This window comes from Mobula hypostoma, chromosome 12 (assembly GCF_963921235.1).
Source record: "Mobula hypostoma chromosome 12, sMobHyp1.1, whole genome shotgun sequence".
In the NCBI taxonomy this organism is placed as follows: Eukaryota; Metazoa; Chordata; class Chondrichthyes; order Myliobatiformes; family Myliobatidae; genus Mobula; species Mobula hypostoma.
This window is the reverse complement of record NC_086108.1, coordinates 47019574-47039494: the sequence shown is the minus strand read 5'-3', so window position 1 is coordinate 47039494 and position 19921 is coordinate 47019574. Positions and strand designations below refer to the sequence as shown.

The window sequence follows — 19921 nt, the reverse complement described above, 5'->3', positions numbered from 1 at the left end:
ATCACCTTGTGTTTCTCTCTTCCCTCCCCCCACCTTTTAAATCTACTCATTTTTTTTCCAGCCCTGCCGAAGGGTCTGGGCCCAAAACATCAACTGTACTTTGTCCATAGATGCTGCCTGGCCTGCTGAGTTCCTCCAGCATTTTATGTGCGTTGCACAGTCAAAAGGAGAAGTTTTAGAATTCCTGAAGACTCAAATAAAGCATTTTATAGAGTAGAAGCATTGCAGTTTAATACGCAGATATTGAAGAGGCAATGAAAGTAAAGAATGTGAAAAGTTCAGTTTCAGAGAAATAGAAAATGATTTCAAAGGAGCAAGGCATCAGCCTGGACTATCAGCAGCAAACACTGTGATGAAAAGGAACAAAGCCTAGATGTTCAACCTCTTTAGACTGTGCTTGTCAACACATAAATCAACATCTACGTACTTTGGCTTCTTCATTAACTTCTCCCTCTTCCCTCAGGCTCAGGGATGACTTGTTTCTATTCAGCTCCGAGATTGCTAATGTGATCAGTGTGGCCAAAGGATAAGCCAGAGAGGAGCTGGGTGATGGGCAATTATGGTATTATTCATAAAACCAAAGATGCTCAGTGCCACCCTTTACGTTGATTATTTATTTTAAGTAGTCATAGGCCAAGATTCCCAAAAGTCACTGGAGATGTTAAGCATTTACAAGGTAACTGTGAGAAGCATCCTGGAATCATTTCTGCCCACCTGGTCATGTTTTTCCATGATGGAGCATAAGAAAATGGGCTCACTGGATCTGGGCAAGTGTGATTACACCCTTGATGTTTCAGTGCTTGATGTTAGCATGAAAGAGGATGTTTATCCTCAAGTGACTGTAGAAGATTTTGCAGACAGTACCTCTCCAAGGCTTTGAGATGCTTGTATAAGGTAACCCATGTCTCAAAAGAATACAAGATGGCCAAGATCACTGCTGTCCAGCAGATGATAAACTTCGTGCCAAATCTGGGGTCTTGATATTTAAATGTTCTTCCTTCAATGGTCAAAAACTCTGTTGGCAGTCTGAAGCCAATGGGGAAAATTCACTGACATTTGCTCTTTTTGGAAGATAACACCCATGCTTATGGAACTGTTAGGGCCTCTGCTGTACAGAAGAGAGCAGGTAGGTAAGGGATGTTTGTTCAGTAAACCTTTTGTACATAGTCCTTTTTCATTTTTGTTTCAGTGAATGAATCAATGATTTCTGGAAGCTTAGCCTCCAAATGTGTACATGATCAAATTTGTACTACAGCTAAATAACCAAAGTGGAGTGTCCTTGTTTCTGAATTGCAACTGGTTTATTAGCATCACATGAACTGAGATAAAGTGAAAAACCCATACACATCATATTAAAGTACAAAGTACATTAAGGTAGAACAAAGGGAAAAATCAATTAAATACAGAACATAGTGATATGATTATAGAGAAAGTACAGTGCAGGTAGACAATAATGTGCAAGAGCCATGACAAAGTAGATTGCTCAGTCAAGAATTCAGCTTTATCACAGAAGAAGTCCATTTAGGAGTCTTGTCACAGCAGAACAGAAGCCTGGTGGTGCATGATTTCAAACTTTTGTATCTTCTGCCAGATAGAAGGCGGGGGGGGGGAGAAAGAAGAGGGAATGTCAAGGGTGGGGGGAGAAGAGAGAATGTCAAGGGTGGGAGGAGTCTTTGATACTCTTGCCTGCTTTTCTGAGGCACAGAGAAATGTAGTCAGAAGAGTCCATGGAGGAGAGAACTGCGGCAACAACACCTTGCAATTTCTTGTGGTTTTCAGGAGAGCAGTTGCCATACCCAGCTGTAATGCATCTTCTGTAGTGTAACTATAAAAATAGGTGAAGGTCAATAGGGACCTGCTGAATTTCCTTATCCTCTGAAGGAAGTAAAGGTGCTAGTATGCTCTCTTGGCCATAGCCTCTACATAGCCGGACCAAAACAAGCTGTTGGTGATGGTACACCCATCAATTTGAAGCCTTCAGCCATCTCCACCTCAGCACCTTTGATACACTCAGGGGCACGTGTTCCGTAATTTTTCCTTAAATCAATGAGCAGCTCTTTTGTTTAGTTGATATTGAGGGAAAGACTGCTGCCATGAAGAAGTTTCCCTTTTTGTCCTGTAGTTTAGCACCACTCCAGCAGGAAGCTGGTTAAAGGTGAAGAGTCAAGAGGAAAAAGATTGGAAATAGTTTAGAGCAATGAATTGTGTTGCTCAACACTGGTCTGTGCCGAGATTAGGTTTCTTGTGCACCATAGATTAAGGTCACGGTTTGCTTGTCATCATGTCAAAGATGTAGGATGGTGATGAATTCTTGACTGGCACACTCAGATGTTTTCAAAAGGTCAAAAAATGCCAGATATGATGGGAAATGCTTTATCCCATGTTTTTTTTGGAAGTCATGTCTTGATCATCATTACCACAATCTCTGGATTAAAAGAATTTACAATGATTGTGGAAGCTGCTCTATGACCATTGGGAGAAGGGATTTGAGGTCAGAATCAGATTTAATATCACTGGTTATGCTGTGAAATTTGTTGTTTTATGGCAGCAATATATATTTTTTAAAAAGATATATACATTTCTCAGATAGATACATATAAAAAAATAATTAGTGCAAAAAGAAGAAAAAATAGTGAGGTAGTATTCATGGGTTCATTGTCTATTTAGAAACCTGATGGAGGGGGAGAAGCTGTTCCTGAAACCAAAAATTCTGTAGAAATTTACAAGCATCATTGGTGACGTACCAAGTCTCAAACTCCTAATGAAATATAGCTGCTGTCATGCCTTCTCTGTAATTGCATCAGTATGTTGGGCTCAGGATAGATTTTCAGAGACTTTCACACCCAGGAACTTGAAACTGTTCACCATTTCCATTGCTGATCCCTCAATGAGGACTGGTGTGTGCTCCCTCAACTTCTTTCTGAAACCCACAAGCAATTCCTCAGTCTTACTGATGTTGAATGCAAGCTCGTTTTTACTCAATCAGCTTGATATATTGCGCTCCTTTATGCTTCCTCATCACTATTTGAAATTCTGACAACATTAGTTGCGTCATTGGCAAATTTATAGATGATGTTTGAGCTGTGCCAAGCCACACATCCTGGAGGTGCTTCAGCGTTGCTCATCAGCAAGGAGATGTTTTTTCTGATCCGCAGAGATTGACGTCTCCCAGTAAGAAAGTCAAGGATTGAGTTGCAGAGGGAAGGTACAGAGGCCTAGGTTTTGGAGCTTATTGATTATGCTTTCACCCTTGCAGAAAGCAGGAAGATTCCCTTCTGTATTTCATGACCTTTCAAGAAAATAATCACAATTAGGAAGCCTCTGAGGTGGCCTCATCTACCCTAACATGGAAGCCAAGATTGTGAATGTGTGGCCAAACTATGTCTCCACAAAATTTTGACAGTTCATTTGGGGTTTTGTTAGTTACCAAGACCATTCCAGAGTTGACTTGTTGGTGTGGGGTTGGCAACAAGGAGTAAACTGAAAAGTTTACTTTTAGAGGTGGTGCCAGGCACCTGTGTCAAGAACACAATTGTAGTTCTTCCAACTGCTCCTTTTTGCAGGAACTGACTGGTAATCTTCCCTTGATAATCATTTCTAGCTCTCAGAAGGGTAGGCCTTTGAATGTTTGGCTTTAGATCCAATCTATTCAATGGTAGAATGATGGCATGCCACAAGACAAGCTGCCTGATTATTTTAAAACACAAACAACAGGAATTCTGCAGATGCTGGAAACACACATCAAAGTTGCTGGCCAGGCAGCATCTCTAGGAAGAGGTTCAGTCGACGTTTCAGGCCGAGACCCTTCGTCAGGACTAACTGAAGGAAGAGTTAGTAAGAGATTTGAAAGTGGGAGGGGGAGGGGGAGATCCAAAAATTTGGTCTTGGCCTGAAACGTCGACTGTACCTCTTCCTAGAGATGCTGCCTGGCCAGCAACTTTGATGTGTGCTGCCTGATTATTTGTTATTTTCCTGCAGCTCAGCATTCGACACCCTCAGTACTGAACAATAAGGTTCAAAATCTAAGTCTCCCTACCTCCCTCTGCAAATGAATCTTTAACTTTGTCATTGGGAGACCAGTCAGTGAGGATCAGAAATAACATCTCCTCCTCACTGACAATCAACTTCAGTATACCTCAAGGATGTGTGCTTAGCCCACCGATTTACTCTCCCCACACCCATAACTGTGTGACTAAGCACAGCGCAAGTGGCATCTATAAATTCATCGATGACACAACTGTTGCCGGTAGAATCTCAGATGGTGACGAAAAGACATACAGGAGTAAGAAAGATCAGCTGGTTGAGTGGTGTCCCAACAAGAAGCTTGCACTCAGCATCAATAAGACCAAGGAATTAATTGTGCACTTCAGGAAGAAAACATGCACCAGTCCTTATTGAGGGATCAGAAGTGGAAAGGGTGAGCAGTTTCAACTCCTGGGTGTCAACATTTCTCAAGATTTGTTCTGGGGCCAACATATTGATGCAGTTACAAAGAAGGCACACTATAGCTAGGAGTTTGAGAGTTGGTATGTCACCAAAGACACTAGCAGATGTACTGTGGAGAGCATTCTAACTGGATGCACCACATCCAGTATGGAAGGCCCACAGCGCACGATCGGAAAAAGCTGCAGAGGGTTGTAAACTTAGCCAGCTTCATCGTGGCCACTGGCCTCCCCAGCATCAAAGATATAATCAAAAGGTGATGCCTCAAAAAGGCAGCATCCATCATTAAGGACCCCCACCACCCAGGACATGCCCTCTTCTCATTACTACCATTAGAGAGAGGTACAGGAGCCCAAAGACACACATACTGTTTTAGGAACACCTTTTTCCCCTCCACCATCAAATTTCTGAATGGACAATGAACCCATGAACACCACTATTTTTGCTCCCTTTTTACACTTACATATTTTAAATATATTTATTATAATTAACAGTACATTTTCTGTATTGCACCATACTGCTGTCACAAAACAATAAATTTCACGACTTCCGTCAGTCACAACAAACCTGATTCTGATTCAGTTTCAAACAAACCCCTCTATTCCATGAGCTGTTTGTTTCACAACATTGACTTTTCTTTCTGTAATTTTCTGGATCAACAGGGAAGGTGGGCATCATCTATTGCCAGTATTTTAATTTAATTTTTTCTTTGATTTCACTTTGTTCTTTTTCATCCCAAGGTTAAATACTTTCCTTTTACCTTAAAAATAATCCCCCATAACTCTGTTAATGTTGCTTTTTAACTGTTTTCTTCTTGTTTACTTGAAAGTAATGGTTCCAGGAGATAGATTCCATCTCTTCAATGATTAAAAGGCCAAGTCCACACCATTCATGATTAATTTTATACAATTGATGACTCAGCAGTTTCATAATCAAGCTACTCTCATCCAATCCAATCACAAATTTAAAACCTCTTTACAAGTTGATTACAGATGTATGCCAAAATGTAATAACTCTTGTGCAAAATAATGCTTTAAAACACATGGTAATTCAATCAAACAAATCCCAAATTAGCTATTTGACAAATCAACAGGAGAAAACACTGACATATCTAATCTAGGTTTGAGAAACTAATGTGGAAATTGCAATTTCACTGCAGTGCCTATCACTTGCATATCATTTGAATATAACCTCATTTGATTTTAACAGTAGATTGTTTAAGCTTGATCCTTATTCCACAAACCAAGAGAAAATTTTTAGCTGAACTCTGATACATCTCCAAACAAAAAGGAAAACTGAATAAATTGATGTTAAAATAAAGCAGGGCCAAATAATACCAATATTTCAAATAAATAATATTTTATATTTAAAGACATAGACTCAATGATTCCTGAGTGAATAATTTCAATGCAAAAAATACACACTGTTAATTCTTTCTTCTCATTTTAAATCAGAATAAAAACAGACATTCATCATCAAGGCAAAACAGTCAAAGATCAACAGGTTACAAATAACAAATGAAGGCTTGAAACAAGTTATTTTATTAAATTTAATAAATATCTTCCCAGAACATAAAACCTAATTTCAAGACATCGTACAGAGTTCAATGTTCTCAAGTAAGCAGCATGCTATCAGAAAGAATAACTTAATCATCTATTAAAAACAATCCTCTGAGTCTGAAGTTTTTGCAGTTCTGATCAAAGTGATTGCACAAACCAGAGATACGCATGACATTCATGCAGTAAAACTTAACAACATGAAATTGAAGGAATAATACAGCAATTCCTGGTGAAACAATAACTTCACCTTCATTCAAATTAATCTGGACTTTGCTAAAACATAGGAAAACTTAATAGCTAAGGTTCACTTTTATGCAAACATGAACCAATGCATGTCCAGAAAGTTCTGTGCTACAGTTACTGCTATTGAAACATGCACTTTCTGGTAACCATTGGGACCTGTGTCAAATGACAACTACAAATTCAATTCTGACACAATGCTACATAAAACCAGTGAAGCATCAGTACCATAACCTTTAGCACTGCCATTAAATCATGTCATTATTAGTTCAGGATAAATGTCAGTAAAGCTCCATAAAAGAGAATAATGTTGCTGCAACACCACATAGCATATCATGTCCTAAATCTGATCAATACAAATCGAAATTTACTGGCTTTCATAGCCAGAATATATCAGATTAACTCAGGATGCAAACTAGAATATAACTTAGGCAGTGCAAATCTTCCTCTGTGAGCAGTTTTTAAAACACCATTTATCTTTCTTGAATAGTTGAGCCCACTGTATTTTGTTACCCGGTTATATTCAGTCTTTTGAAATCGTGGCCAATTAGCTCATAGCATTGGATTATGAAAAAACATCATCCTGTTAAAATGTAATGGTTGCACTATTAGTGGATTTAAGATAAGCAGATGCCAGCGTTCATCTATTCTTATTTTAAGGAATTGTAAATATAAATCTTATGCAAAAAACAAACAGCAATAACTGAGACTGAAATTGATGTGCAATCAGAATTGCATAGGAAAGAAACATGCCAACTATCATGCCTATCTAAATAAATCTCACGTGCTTAATGTTAATTCTACATCTCATCCTGATGCCTCCTAAATATTACTATTCCTGCCCCCATGACTTCCTTATCAACTAGACTGTGTGGAAAAATTTACCCCTCGCACCTTTTAAACTCCTCACTCTCATCGTAAACAAATGTATTCTCGTTTTAGACACCTCTACAGTGGGAAACAGATTGACTATCTACTTATTTATGCCTCTCAGAACTTTATATACCTTCAGCATGCCATCTCTCATCCTCTTTTGCATTAGGGAGAACAGAAACAGCCAATCCAATCTCTCCTCATTAACTCAATCCTTCCAATCCAAAACATATTGTGAATCTTTTCTCACCTTCTCTAGATTGATCACATTGTTCTGGCCTCTAAAGTTCAAAGTAAATTTTATTATTGAAGTACATATATATCATGATATACAACCCTAGGATCCATTGGTAGTGTGGGTCCTGAAGCTCTTCTACCTTCTTCCTGATGGCAGTAGTGAGAAGTGAGCACGCCCTGGGTGGTAGGGGTCCCTGATGGACGCTACTTTCCTACAACAGCGTTTCATGTAAATAGGTTCAATGGTTGGGAGGGCTTTACCCATGATGGAGTGAGCCGAGTCCACTACTTTTTGTAGGATTTTCTGTTCAAGGGCATTGGTGTTACCATACCAGGCTGTGATATAGCCTGTCAATATACTCTCCATTGCACATCTGTAGAGGTTTGCAAAGTTTCAGATGTCATGCTGAATTCCGTAAGGTAGAGGCGCTGCCATGTCATGCAGTTTGATTTGTATGCTGTTCGATTTGTACGACTATCACTTCCTCTACCAACCCTAAAACTGTAGATGAACCGTAACATTCATAGTTTACTGACAGTTAGATCTGTGGTACTCAAGACCGGCAATTGAGAAATAAATAAGGCAGCGAAACACACAAAATACTGGAGGAACTCAGGTCTGGCAGCATCTATGGAAAAGAGCAGATTGCCAACATTTCCGGCCAAGACCCTTCGTCAGGACTGAAAAAAAGACGAGAAGTCAGGAGTAAGAGATGGGGGGGAAGTAGTACAAGGTGGCAGATGATAGGTGAAACTGGGAGAGGGGTGAAGTAAGAACTGGGAAGTTGATTGGTGAAAGAGATAAAGGACTGGAGGAGGGGGAATCTGATGGGGAGGGGGGAGAGGGGGGAGACGAGGGGGGAGAGAAACAGGAATGGGGAATGATGGGAGGCAACTACTGTAAGTTCGAGAAATCTACGTTCGTGCCATCAGGTTGGAGGCTACCCAGGTGGAATATAAGGTGTTGCTCTTCTAACCTGGGTGTGGCTTCATTGCGGCAGTAGGGGAGGCCATGGACTGACATGTCAGAATGGGAATGGGAAGTGGAATTGAAATTAGTGGCTACTGGGAAATGCCACTTTTTCTGGCGGGTGGAGCATAGGTGCTCGGCAAAGTGGCCTCCCTATCTAAGTCAGGTCTCACCAATACACAGGAGGCCATACCTGGAGCACTGGATACAGTAGGTGACCCTAACAGACACACAGGTGAAGAGTGGCCTCACCTGGAAGGATTGTTTGGGGCCCTGAATGGTAGTGAGGAAGGAGGTATGGGGCAGCTATGACACTTGTTCCACTTGCAAGGATAAGTGCCGGGAGGGAGATCACTGGGAAGGAACGAGTGGACACGGGAATCACATAGGGAGCAATCCCTGTGGAAAGTGGAGAGGGGTGGTGAGCAAAAGATGTGTTTGTTGGTGGGATCCCATTGGAGATGGTAGAACTTACAGAGAATTGACAGAGAACTATGTGCTGGGCGTTGAAGCTAGTGGGGTGGTAGGTGAGCACAAGAGGAACCCTATCCTTGGTGTGGTGGTAGGAGGATGAGGTGAAGGTAGACATGCGCGAAATGAAAGAGAAACGGGTGAGGGCAGTGTTGATGGTGGAGGAAGGAAAGCCCCTTTCTTTGAAGGAGGACATCTTATTAGCTCTGGAATATACAAGTCCAGGTACAACTGCTTTACTCTCTCTACACTCACGATAGGTTGGGATCGCCATCATTTCTGTTTCTGAACTTGTGCATGACCAGTAAGCAGTCTTTATCTTGCACTTGTTCATCACAAGTACTGTAAAAATTATTACATACCATTATTGATATAATGAAAATATGTGTGCAGCATTACAAAAGCAGCATCGGGAGAATACATGAATAACTGTTGAACACTGAACAACGGCAGGTTTTCACTCTCCACCTATGATGCCATGTTTTGATTAAAAAGTTGCAGTACACTGTAGTACTTTACATTTTTTAGGTTTTATGCAAGATATAAAAACAATCACTGTAGATTTGCTATGCTGTTAGATTTTCAAAGACGATCTTGGCAAACACATTAATCAATTTACTGCTGTTTCGTGAAATATCTTTTAAAATATCTTAAAAATTTTATAAATCTTCAAAATTTCAATGCTGTGCCTTGCTTTTAAATTTCTGCAACCAGCCTGATTATTCACAATTACCTTCAATTTTCAATTTGTCATGATCAATCTTTGCTTGTTTCATGATCAGCATACTATTAACTGGAATATGTTCACTCCGACACTCACAAATCTACTCTTTCAATACATGAGCAAGATCTTCATTTTTGCTATATGCAATGCTTTTCTATTTTTCATTAACTTCTTTTTATTACACAAGTGAGGCCATTTCTCAGAACTACCTGTGGTGTGCAGAGACCTGTGCATCACCTGGGAACCTTCCCAGCACCTTGTGGAATTTCCCATTTTTGACACCATGTCAGCACTCAAAAAATTTCAGATTTCGAAGGTTTTCTGATTTCAGATAAGAGGTACTCAACCTGTATTAGGTTTATCATTTATTGCTCTTAAGCTATTGTTGCTCCACAAGTTAACTCTGATCTGCATGGTCAAGTTATGGAATGTGTATTGGTTAACACTGATCATGAGAATAACCAATCATATTAGTATATTCAGGCATGCTACGATTCTGTATTGCATTTAATACACATTTTACTTAACTTTCTGCAGTTTCACAGGTAAGATCTCATTAAAAACCATGAAGAAATATTACGGCTTGGGTTATTTTTGAGAAGGTATTTAATTCCTTTGTGCAAGGGCAGTAGACAAGAAAGGTATACAATATTCCAAGAGCAGCCTGAACAAGACATCCCATCTCAATGCCTCAGCCTGAGGCAAACACAGCATATGCCTTCTCTACCACCCTACTTACCTTCAGGCTTATATACAATTTATACAATTTTATTCAAGGTCTCTCTTTTTAACATTTCCTAGGCCCCTGCCATTATTATCAAATTTAAATTCCATCTGCTGATTCCTTACCCACTATCCCAATGAATCAATGTCCTCTTGAAACTTCATACAACTTTCTTCACTGTCACTATACCACCAAATTTAGTGTCACCTGCAAACTTAACAATCACATATTATATATATATATATATCTATTATCCTCTTTTTCACCAGAAGGACTGAGATAGTGCTGAAACCTTGAATACATTGGTATCTCACTTGGAACTAACTTGCTGAGTACTGATCAACTATGGTTCTTCAGTCCAAACATTAACAGATGTTTTACTCCTCCGTACTTTTATCAAAATATTCCCCAGGTGTACACCGCCGTGCCAAAAGACCTTAAGTGAATGTTTTCTCTCCTCTCATGTTTCCCAGGCCAAGAAAAAAGAAAAAAAATCACCCACTGATTTGGTGTGGAGAAATCACCTATGTGAACTCATGTTGGTCAGTCAGGTTTAGGGGTACTATCTGTGGCTAACAATATGCACATTCCTTGAACTTTCTGCATTACGCAAACATAAAGTTCACTGAATAATACATAGAAAGATCTGGTAAAAGCTGACAGTTAATCCCTGATCAACCTGAAATATGTGCTAAGTGCTAAATACATACACCAAGCTAAAATGCAGAAAGGTTTGCTGTGAGTACATTAAGAAACATGAAAGCAAATTCTGACATTTAATGGTGTGTTAAAATATTCTTAGCTTGGGAATACATTGATGACTGCTCAAACTGTCTGGAATTTTACATGCTATTCTGAAGAGGAATACAATGAAGAGGATTTAAAGCAAAAATATATATAAAATTATTAAACTTCTTTCCAGGCAAATATTTCAAAACATAATCCAGTACACCATTTCATTTAAAACATTTCCTTCTGAACTCTCATCTCATTTAATGGGCTATACAGAGATTATTCTGTACACTGAATTCAATTTTAATCTTACAATTTACATCAACAGGAAAGAGGCCACATGTCCTTTTTGTCATTAAGGCTAGTGGCATTCCCTTGTATTACTGCAGTGAAATAATTAAACTTCACAGTTGTGGCTAACCAAATACTTTTTCATTCTGCTCATTCTAGTTAGGGCTTTCGATAAGGACAGCAAATTTGGCCAAAAGCAGAAAAGCTAACTAGGATAGCAACAGTTTCCCACTCACAAGTGACAAATACTCCTACCTACAGCACTGTGTAAAAGTCTTCGGCATATAAGACTTTTACACAGTATTTTATTTGTCAAAGTGAGTAGAGAGCAGGTTTGTAAATCTGGTGGGAGCCAAAGATGTTGGGAATGGTGAGGAAGGAGTGCTGCAGGACATTTGGCAGAGGAGGAGTGCCAGGGGCTGGGGGGGGGGGGGGCGGGTGGCGCGGCGCAGGTTCAGACACACCCAGCCTTGAGACACCAGCAAGGTCATTTGATTCCTAACAATTACTTTACTGATCATTACGGAATGTTTCTCTGATGCTTCCCGCTTCCTTCCCTCTCCCTTCCCCTTTTCCCAGCCATGATTCCCCTTTCCATGCTCCCTTCCCATTCTCAGTCCACAATAGAGACCAATATCAGAATCAAGTTGATCATCACTCACGTCATGAATTTTCTTTTTGCGGCAACAGTACAGTGCAATACACAAAATTACTACAGTCCTGTGCAAAAATTTTAGGCACCCTAGCTATATATACGAGGGGTGATTGATAAGTTCGTGGCCTAAAGGAGACAATTTTAGAAAACCTAGCACATTTATTTTTCAACATAGTTCCCGCCTACATTTACACACTTAGTCCGGCGGTCGTGGAGCATACGGATCCCTTATTTGTAGAAGTGGTCCACAGCAGGGGTGATTGATAAGTTTGAGGCCTAAGGTAGAAGGAGATGCGTTGTTAACTTCAAACTTTCTGCATTGTCGCTCAAAGAATTGAACTACACGTGCATGTAATGAGAGCGTCTTGGACCTCCAGGTGGTCCACAGCAGGGGTGATTGATAAGTTCATGGCCTAAGGTAGGAGATGAGTTATACAGCTCTCGTTACATGCGCGTGCAGTTCAACTCTGAGTGAAAATGCAGGAAGTTTGAAGTTAATAACTCATCTCCTTCTACCTTAGGCCACGAACTTATTAATCACCCCTACTGTGGATCACTTCTACAAAGAAGGGATCCGTATGCTCCATGACCGCTGGACTAAGTGTGTAAATGTAGGAAAAATAAATGTGCTAGGTTTTCTAAAAATTGACTCCTTTTATCTTCGGCCACAAACTTATCAATCACCCCTCGTATGTGCACAGTATGATATGCGTTTAGGTGCTCCATACACACAGGTAACCATGCAAAATTAAGGCAGCCATTATAATGGGCTGGCCAGTGGTGAAGCGGTATCAGCACTGGACTTCAAGGCAGATGGTCCTGAGTACAAATCCGACCTGGGCAGAAGCAGGAACTGCGGGAAAGAAAGGCATGACAACCTACTTCCATACATTACCACAAAAACTCCATGGACAACTATCCATAGAGTTTCATGAGTCAACAATAACATAATAGGACATTAAATGATTGCCGACACTCATGCTGTGGCCAAACATAAATGCACTATCCACTGTATATGATGGTGCACTTAAGTTTATCGTCAGTGAAACTGATGTTAAATACAAACAATTACTTCTTAGGCTGAGGCTGTTTTCTTGTACAATGAATTATGGAATGAAACAGCGCACGAGTAGGGCATGGCATTTTCTGGGGTTGTGATGACTCTTTAAGGTGGCTATCTATTTAGTTCCAGTCCCCTAACCTTTCCCCATTGATCTGCAAATTTCTCTGCTTCAACTAACATATCCTATTTATTTTTTAAAGTCCTCCAGGAAAAAAATAAACAATTAAAATTACAGGTGCAATATCTTGTTTCCTGCAAGGAACTCAGTAATCACAGCAAAGATTTTAAGAATTCCCATCGTTTTGCCTCTACAGGCACTGTTCATTTTGTACAAACATCACTTCCTGTCAATAAGCTGTTTCTACATCATCTTCTGCACGGGTTAATTTGGATTCCGACTTACAGCAAGCATGGTAAAGTCAATTAGAGTGTGGACAAGACAGTCATCCACAGAGTGGTGGAGACTCTGAGGGGAGTTGGAGAAGCAGTAACAATATATTGCAGAATACAGATGACATACGGTGCATCAAGCACCGAGGCACTCCAGGAAATTGAGCCAAGAACCTGTTGACACTTCAGAAGACACAGACCCAGATACAGCTGTAAATTCAGGGCCAGCACCTTGGGCTACTGGTTCCAGCATACTGGTAGCACAGCACAGTGGGAAGCCAGCTGAGCATCAAATCGGATGTAGCTACTTTTCCAGACACATATAGACATGTTCTGGAACATCAGAAGTTACCAAAAGCAGAGCCAGAGATTTGTCATGGAGTCAAGAGGACAAAAAGTCTGCTTATCCCTGCCAACTTTCAATGACTGCAACTGTATTCCCAACAACATGGATGAAATACCAACTCCAGATGCTGCACATGATCCCTCTCACTTGACTCTTCTGCTGATATTCTCCTGTTGCTTGGCAGAAACACCATCTGTGCACAGAAGATATGTGAACAGCACAATGCATGTTATGCCCAAAGACTGGACCTGGTTGGGTCACAGTGGTCAACTCACTCATTCGTCATTCTGGGTGAGTACCGTGTCACTGATCTGCTCATCAGGCATAACCACAATCATGTACGTCATCAAGATTGACATTTTCGAAGTGAGATCGTTAAAGACTGCAGTAAGACTTTCGGGACTAATACCTGAGTGTATCTTCTCCTACCAGATCCCTTTTACAGCTCTTTACCTTTTCTAACTATCAACTTCCAGCTTCTCACTTCATCCCCCCATTCCCCACCCACCTTTCCCTCACCTGGTTTCACCCATCACCTGCCAATCTGTACTCCTTCCTCTCCTCCCAACTTCTTATTCTGGCATCCTCCCCCTTCAAAAGGCAAAATATACTACTCTACAGGTTGTTCCAAAGCATACTGAGAAAAAACAGTAATCGGAGTGATCTGGTTATTCCCCTACTGGGTATTCACTTGCAAATAGGTCATTTTGTACTAATCCTAGTGTGCCTTTGAAGCGTATACATTCAACTGCAAAAGGAGGTGCAGAACCCTTGGTTAAGGACATTAATAAAGACATTATTCTGGCCATTTCACACCTTCAACCTACATTCCATCATTCAATAATACCACAATTGATGTGTTATCTCAGTGCCACAGAACACAGAACTGTGCAGCTGAGGAACTAGTGTTGTCTGTGTCGAATGCCATGCCAAATTAAAATGACCCCTTGCCTGCACATGATCCACATTCCACCATTCCCAGCATATTCATGTGCTCATCTAAAAGCCTCTTAAATGCTACTATTGTATCCGCTTCTGCTACCATCCATGGCAGCACTGTATAAAGTAACTTAAAGGGTATGTGTGGGGCAAGTTACCCTTCAAGTTTCCCATTCTCATCTAAAAGCTATAATCTTCAGTATACAACATTTATATCTTGAGAAGAATATTCTGGATAAGGACCCTACTTATACCTTTTCAAATAGTCCAAGTTGAATCATCTGCAGCTCACCATCAGTAAGACAAAAGAGATGGTGGACTTTAGGAAGACTAAGCCTGCATTGCTCCCTGTTTCTATTGATGGTGAGGACATGGATGTGGTGAGGACCTACAAGTACCTGGGGGTGCACCTGGATGACAGACTTGAGTGGAGCACAAATACAGAGGGCAAGTACAAGAAGGGTCAGAGTCACCTCTACTTCCTGATGAGTCTGATGTCCTTTGGAGTATGCAGGCCTCTCCTTCACATGTTCTATCAGACTGTTGTCACCAGTACAATCTTCTATGCAGTGGTGTGCTGGGGCAGTGGCATCAACACAGGTGATGCCAACAGGCTCAATAAACAGATTAGAAAGGCTGGCTCTATTACTGGAGTCAAACTGGACACACTGGAGGCTGTGGTAGAACAAAGGACACTATAGAAAATCCTGGAAATTCTGGACAATATTTCTCCCCCTCCGCATGTCATCTTGGTTGAACAGAGCAGCACTTTTAGTAATAGACTAAGACAACTGTGCTGCTCCAAAGACCACTATACAGTCAACCTTCCATATCCGTGGGTTCCGCATCCGCGGAGTCAACCAACCGCAGATCGAAAATATTTGAAAAAAAATTCCAGGAAGTTTCGACATTTCACAGATCCTCAGTCTCTCTCCAGCACTCGTTGTTTGAGCATTGTTCGCCTCGTGTCGCGCTCATTCACTACTTATGTTGTGTGCAGCCTTTGTTTCTGTGAAAAAATGGCTCCTAAAAAGCAATTAAGTGGTCAAAGCAATTCCTCAAAGGTTAAGAGGGAGCGTAAAGTGCTATCTCTCACCGAGGAAATAAAAATCTTAGATCTTTTGAAAAGTGGCATGTCACTTGCCGAAGTGGGCCATAAGGTCGGTAAGAACAAAAACAGCATACGCACAATAAAGCAGAAAGAAACTGAAATTCATGGAAGTGTTAGTGCTACCCCTACAACGGCAAAAATGGTCTCTCTGCTTCGCAATAAAGTGCTTGCAAAGACTGAGAAAGCATTAAGTGTGTGGCTAGAGGACATGCCACAGAAGCATATCCCTGTTGATGGCAAAATTATGCGTGAAAAAGCACTTAGCCTCTATGAGCACTACCGTGAGGGGGTTGAGGAGAGCAAGAGGAAGGAGCTTAAGGCTAGTAAGGGACGGTTGGCTAGCTAGCTATGTAAAGCACTACAGCCTCAAGAACTTAAAGATCACGAGAGAATCGGCATCAGCTGATGATGCAAAAAAGAAACAGCTTCCTATAACAATGTTTCTAACCAAAGCATCTGCTATTGTGAAGCTTTGACCTTCAATGCTTGAAGATCCTCAGCCCTCAACCTCCACAGATTCTGACATTATTGAGCCTCCTCCAAAGCATCATTATTCCCTAAACAATACAGTGTAACAACTATTTACATAACATCTACATTGTATTAGGTATTATAAGTAATCTAGAGATGATTTAAAGTATACAGGAGGATGTGCGTAGGTTATATGCAAATACTACGCCATTTTATATAAGGGACCTGAGCATCCGTGGATTTTGGTATCCGTAGAGGGTCCTGGAACCAATCCCCCGCGAATACCGAGGGACAACTGTATGAGATCATTCTTACCTTTGCCATTAGACACTATAATGAATCGGCCAATAGCTGGGGAAGCGATGACACCCTCCTGTTACACTGTGGTAACTTATTTTTTTATTCTTTCTACTTCTCTTCTAATATTTATATCTGTGCACTACTATGACATTGTAATTTCCTTTGGGATCAATAATGTATCTATCATCAAAAAGTTGGCACAACATCATGGACCAAAGGACCTGAACTGCCCTATGTTGTTCTGTATTGTATGTTCCGATTCTTTATTTTGTTTCTAGAATCTACGTTGCTCAGGGTTATCACATCATTCACTTTCTTAATTGCTTATTGTATCTACTTGCACAATCATGGTTATATGCAGCAAAAATAAACACCCATTCATATCACAACTTTTAATAAAAATATAATTTTTCCTACTTTTGCAACCAAATTTATAGCTTGACATTTTTTCATTTCCCTCTCCATAATAATAACCTGGGACACAGGAGCAGAATTAGGCCAATCAACCCACTGAGCCGGCTCCACCATTTCGTCATGGCTGATTTAGAATCAGAATCAGGTTTATTATCACCGGCATGCGTCATGAAATTTGGTAACTTATTATCCCTTGCAACCCCATTCTCTTGCCTTTTACCCACAACCCTTCACACGCTTACTAATCAACAGCCTATCAACTGCTGCTTTAAATATACCCAATCAGGTCAGGCTAACTAGCGAATAATTTCCTGTAATTTACCTTGCTCTCTTTTTAAGAGAATGGAGTGACATTTGCAATTTTCCAATGCTCTGGAACCATTCCAGAACCCAGTGATTTGTATAAGATCACTATTAATGCCTCCAATCTCTTCGACTACCTCTTTCAGAATCCCAGGGTATAGTCCATCTGATCCAGGTGACTTATCTACCTTCAAACCTTTCAGCTTCCCAAGCACCTTCAATAATAGCAACTGTACTCTCTTCTGCCCCGATATACTCTCCAATTTCTGGCATACTGCTGGTGTTTCCCCACAGCGAAGACTGATTAAAAATACTTATTCAGTTTGTCCACCATTTCTCTGTCACCCATTACTACCTCTCCAGTATCATTTTCAAGCAGTCACCTTTCTTTTACTCCTTATATATCTCAATATGCTTTTGGTATCCTCTCTTAAATTATTGGCTAGATTAACTTCATAATTCATCTTTTCTCTGCTTGTTGCTTTTTAGTTGTTTTCTATTGGATTTTCAAAGCTTCTCATCCTCTAGCTTTCCACTATATTGTATGCGCTGTTGTTTCAGTTTACGTTGTCATTGACTTCCTTTGTCACCCACAGGTGCCTCACCCTCCCTTTAGAAGACGACTTCTTCTTTGAAATGAATTTATCTTGTGCCTTCCAAATTGATCCCAGAAACTCCGGCCCCATTGCAATTCTTTCATCCCTGTTATTGTTCCCTTCCAATAAACTTTGGCCAGCTCCTCTCTCGTGACTCTGTAGTTTTCTTTACTCCATTATAATACCAATTATTTTCTGATTTTAGTTTCTCCTCTCAAATTGCAAGGTGAGTTTTATGATATTAGGATCACTACCTCCTAAAGTTCCTTTACCTGAGGTTCTCTAATCAAATCTGGTTCATTACACAACACCCAATTCAAAATTGCCTTTTCCCTAGTAGGCTCAACCACAAGCTGCTCTAAAAAGCCATCTCATAGACATTCTACAAACTCCTTCTCTTGGGATCCAGCACCAACATGATTTTCCCAATCCATCTGTGTATTGAAATCCCCACAACTTTCATAACATTGCCCTTTTTACATGCTGTTTCTGTCTCCTGTTAAAGAAAGACACCCCTGGCTACTGTTCAGAGGCCTAAATATAATTCCCATCAGAGAATTTTTTATCCTTGCAGTTTCTTTACTCTACCCGAAAGGATACTACATCTTCCAATCCTACGTTACCTCTATCCAAGGATTTGATTTCATTGCTTGTGAACAGAACCAATCCACCCTTTGTCTACCTACCTTTTCTTTCGACATAAATTTCAATATAATTTGTATCCTTGGATGACATACTCCTAAAGACGAACTTTCAGCTAAGTCTCAGTGATGGCCACATCATATCTGCCAATCTCTAACTGTGCTAACTGGCAGAGGCAGCAATCCAGAGATCACTACCATTGACAACACTCACAACACGCTGGAGGAACTCAGCAGGTCAGGCAGCATCCATGGAAACAATCCCTCTTCAGTCCTGACGAAGGGTTCTGGCCCGAAACATTGACTGATCATTTCCACAGATGCTGCCCGACCTGCTGAGTTCCTCCAGCGTGGTGTGAGTGTTGCGTTGACCCCAGCATCTGCAGATTACTTTGTGTTTACGATTCACTACCATTGAGGTCTGCTGTACAGCCTTCTACCTAACTCCCTAAACTTTCTCTTTAGAGCCATATCCTTTTTCCTGCCTTTACCATTTGTACCAATATGCACTATGATTTCTGGATGTTCACCCTCCCCTTTGGTGCGGATCCAGTCCAAGACAACCATGACACTGGCACCTTTGAGGCAACATACTATCCGGGTGTCTTTTTCATGACCACAGAATGTCCTGTACGCTCATTTAACTATGGAATCCCCTACTACTATTACACACATCGCCCCTTCCCTTTCGAGCCACAGAGCCAGAGACTTGGTCGCTGCTGCTTTCCTCTGATCAGATATCAACACCACCCACCCACCACCCAACCCAGCAGTATTCAAAGCAGTAAACTTTTTATTGAGGCCACAGGGGTACGCTGAAATGTCAGCCTATTCCCATTCCCTTTCCCTTTCCTGACAGTCACACAGCTACCTGCCCCCTGCAACTTAGGAATGACAACCTCCCTGTAGTTCCTGTCTTTCTTCTCATTTTCCCCTATGACCCAAAGGTCATCCAGCTGCAGCTCCATTTCCCTAATACAGTTTATGAAGAGCTGCAGCTGGATGTACTTCTCCACCATTTTATAGTCTTGCTCTTATCTGCAAACTTCACTTTCTGAAAACACCTCTCTTTATATTGAGTTTACCAGGCAGACTGAAGATAAGATTAAAGGAGTCCTTAAAGCCTCCTTGAAAAGTGTGCAGTTTCATCACTGACTCCTAGAAATTCTTGAGCATGATTGCTTTGAGTGGAGGATGATGATTTAGGAATATACTGAAAACCTAGAGTCTGTGCTTCAGGGGCACACAGACACCCAGTATAAACAACAGAAGAAGCACGAGCTAGCTATCCAGCCAGCTGTCAGTCACCTCCTGGCAATATACGGAATCAGAATCAGGTCTATCATCACCGGCGTGTGATGTGAAATTTGTTAACTTAGCAGCAGCAGTAGTTCAATGCAACACATAATCTAACAGTGAGAGAAAAAA

The 19921-nt window shown here is 40.8% G+C and overlaps 1 protein-coding gene across 2 annotated transcripts in view; it reads right to left on the bottom strand.

The window, feature by feature from the left end:
* Window positions 1–19921, bottom strand: part of abl2 (c-abl oncogene 2, non-receptor tyrosine kinase) — a 144780-nt gene that overhangs the window by 99672 nt on the left and 25187 nt on the right. The window lies entirely within an intron of this gene.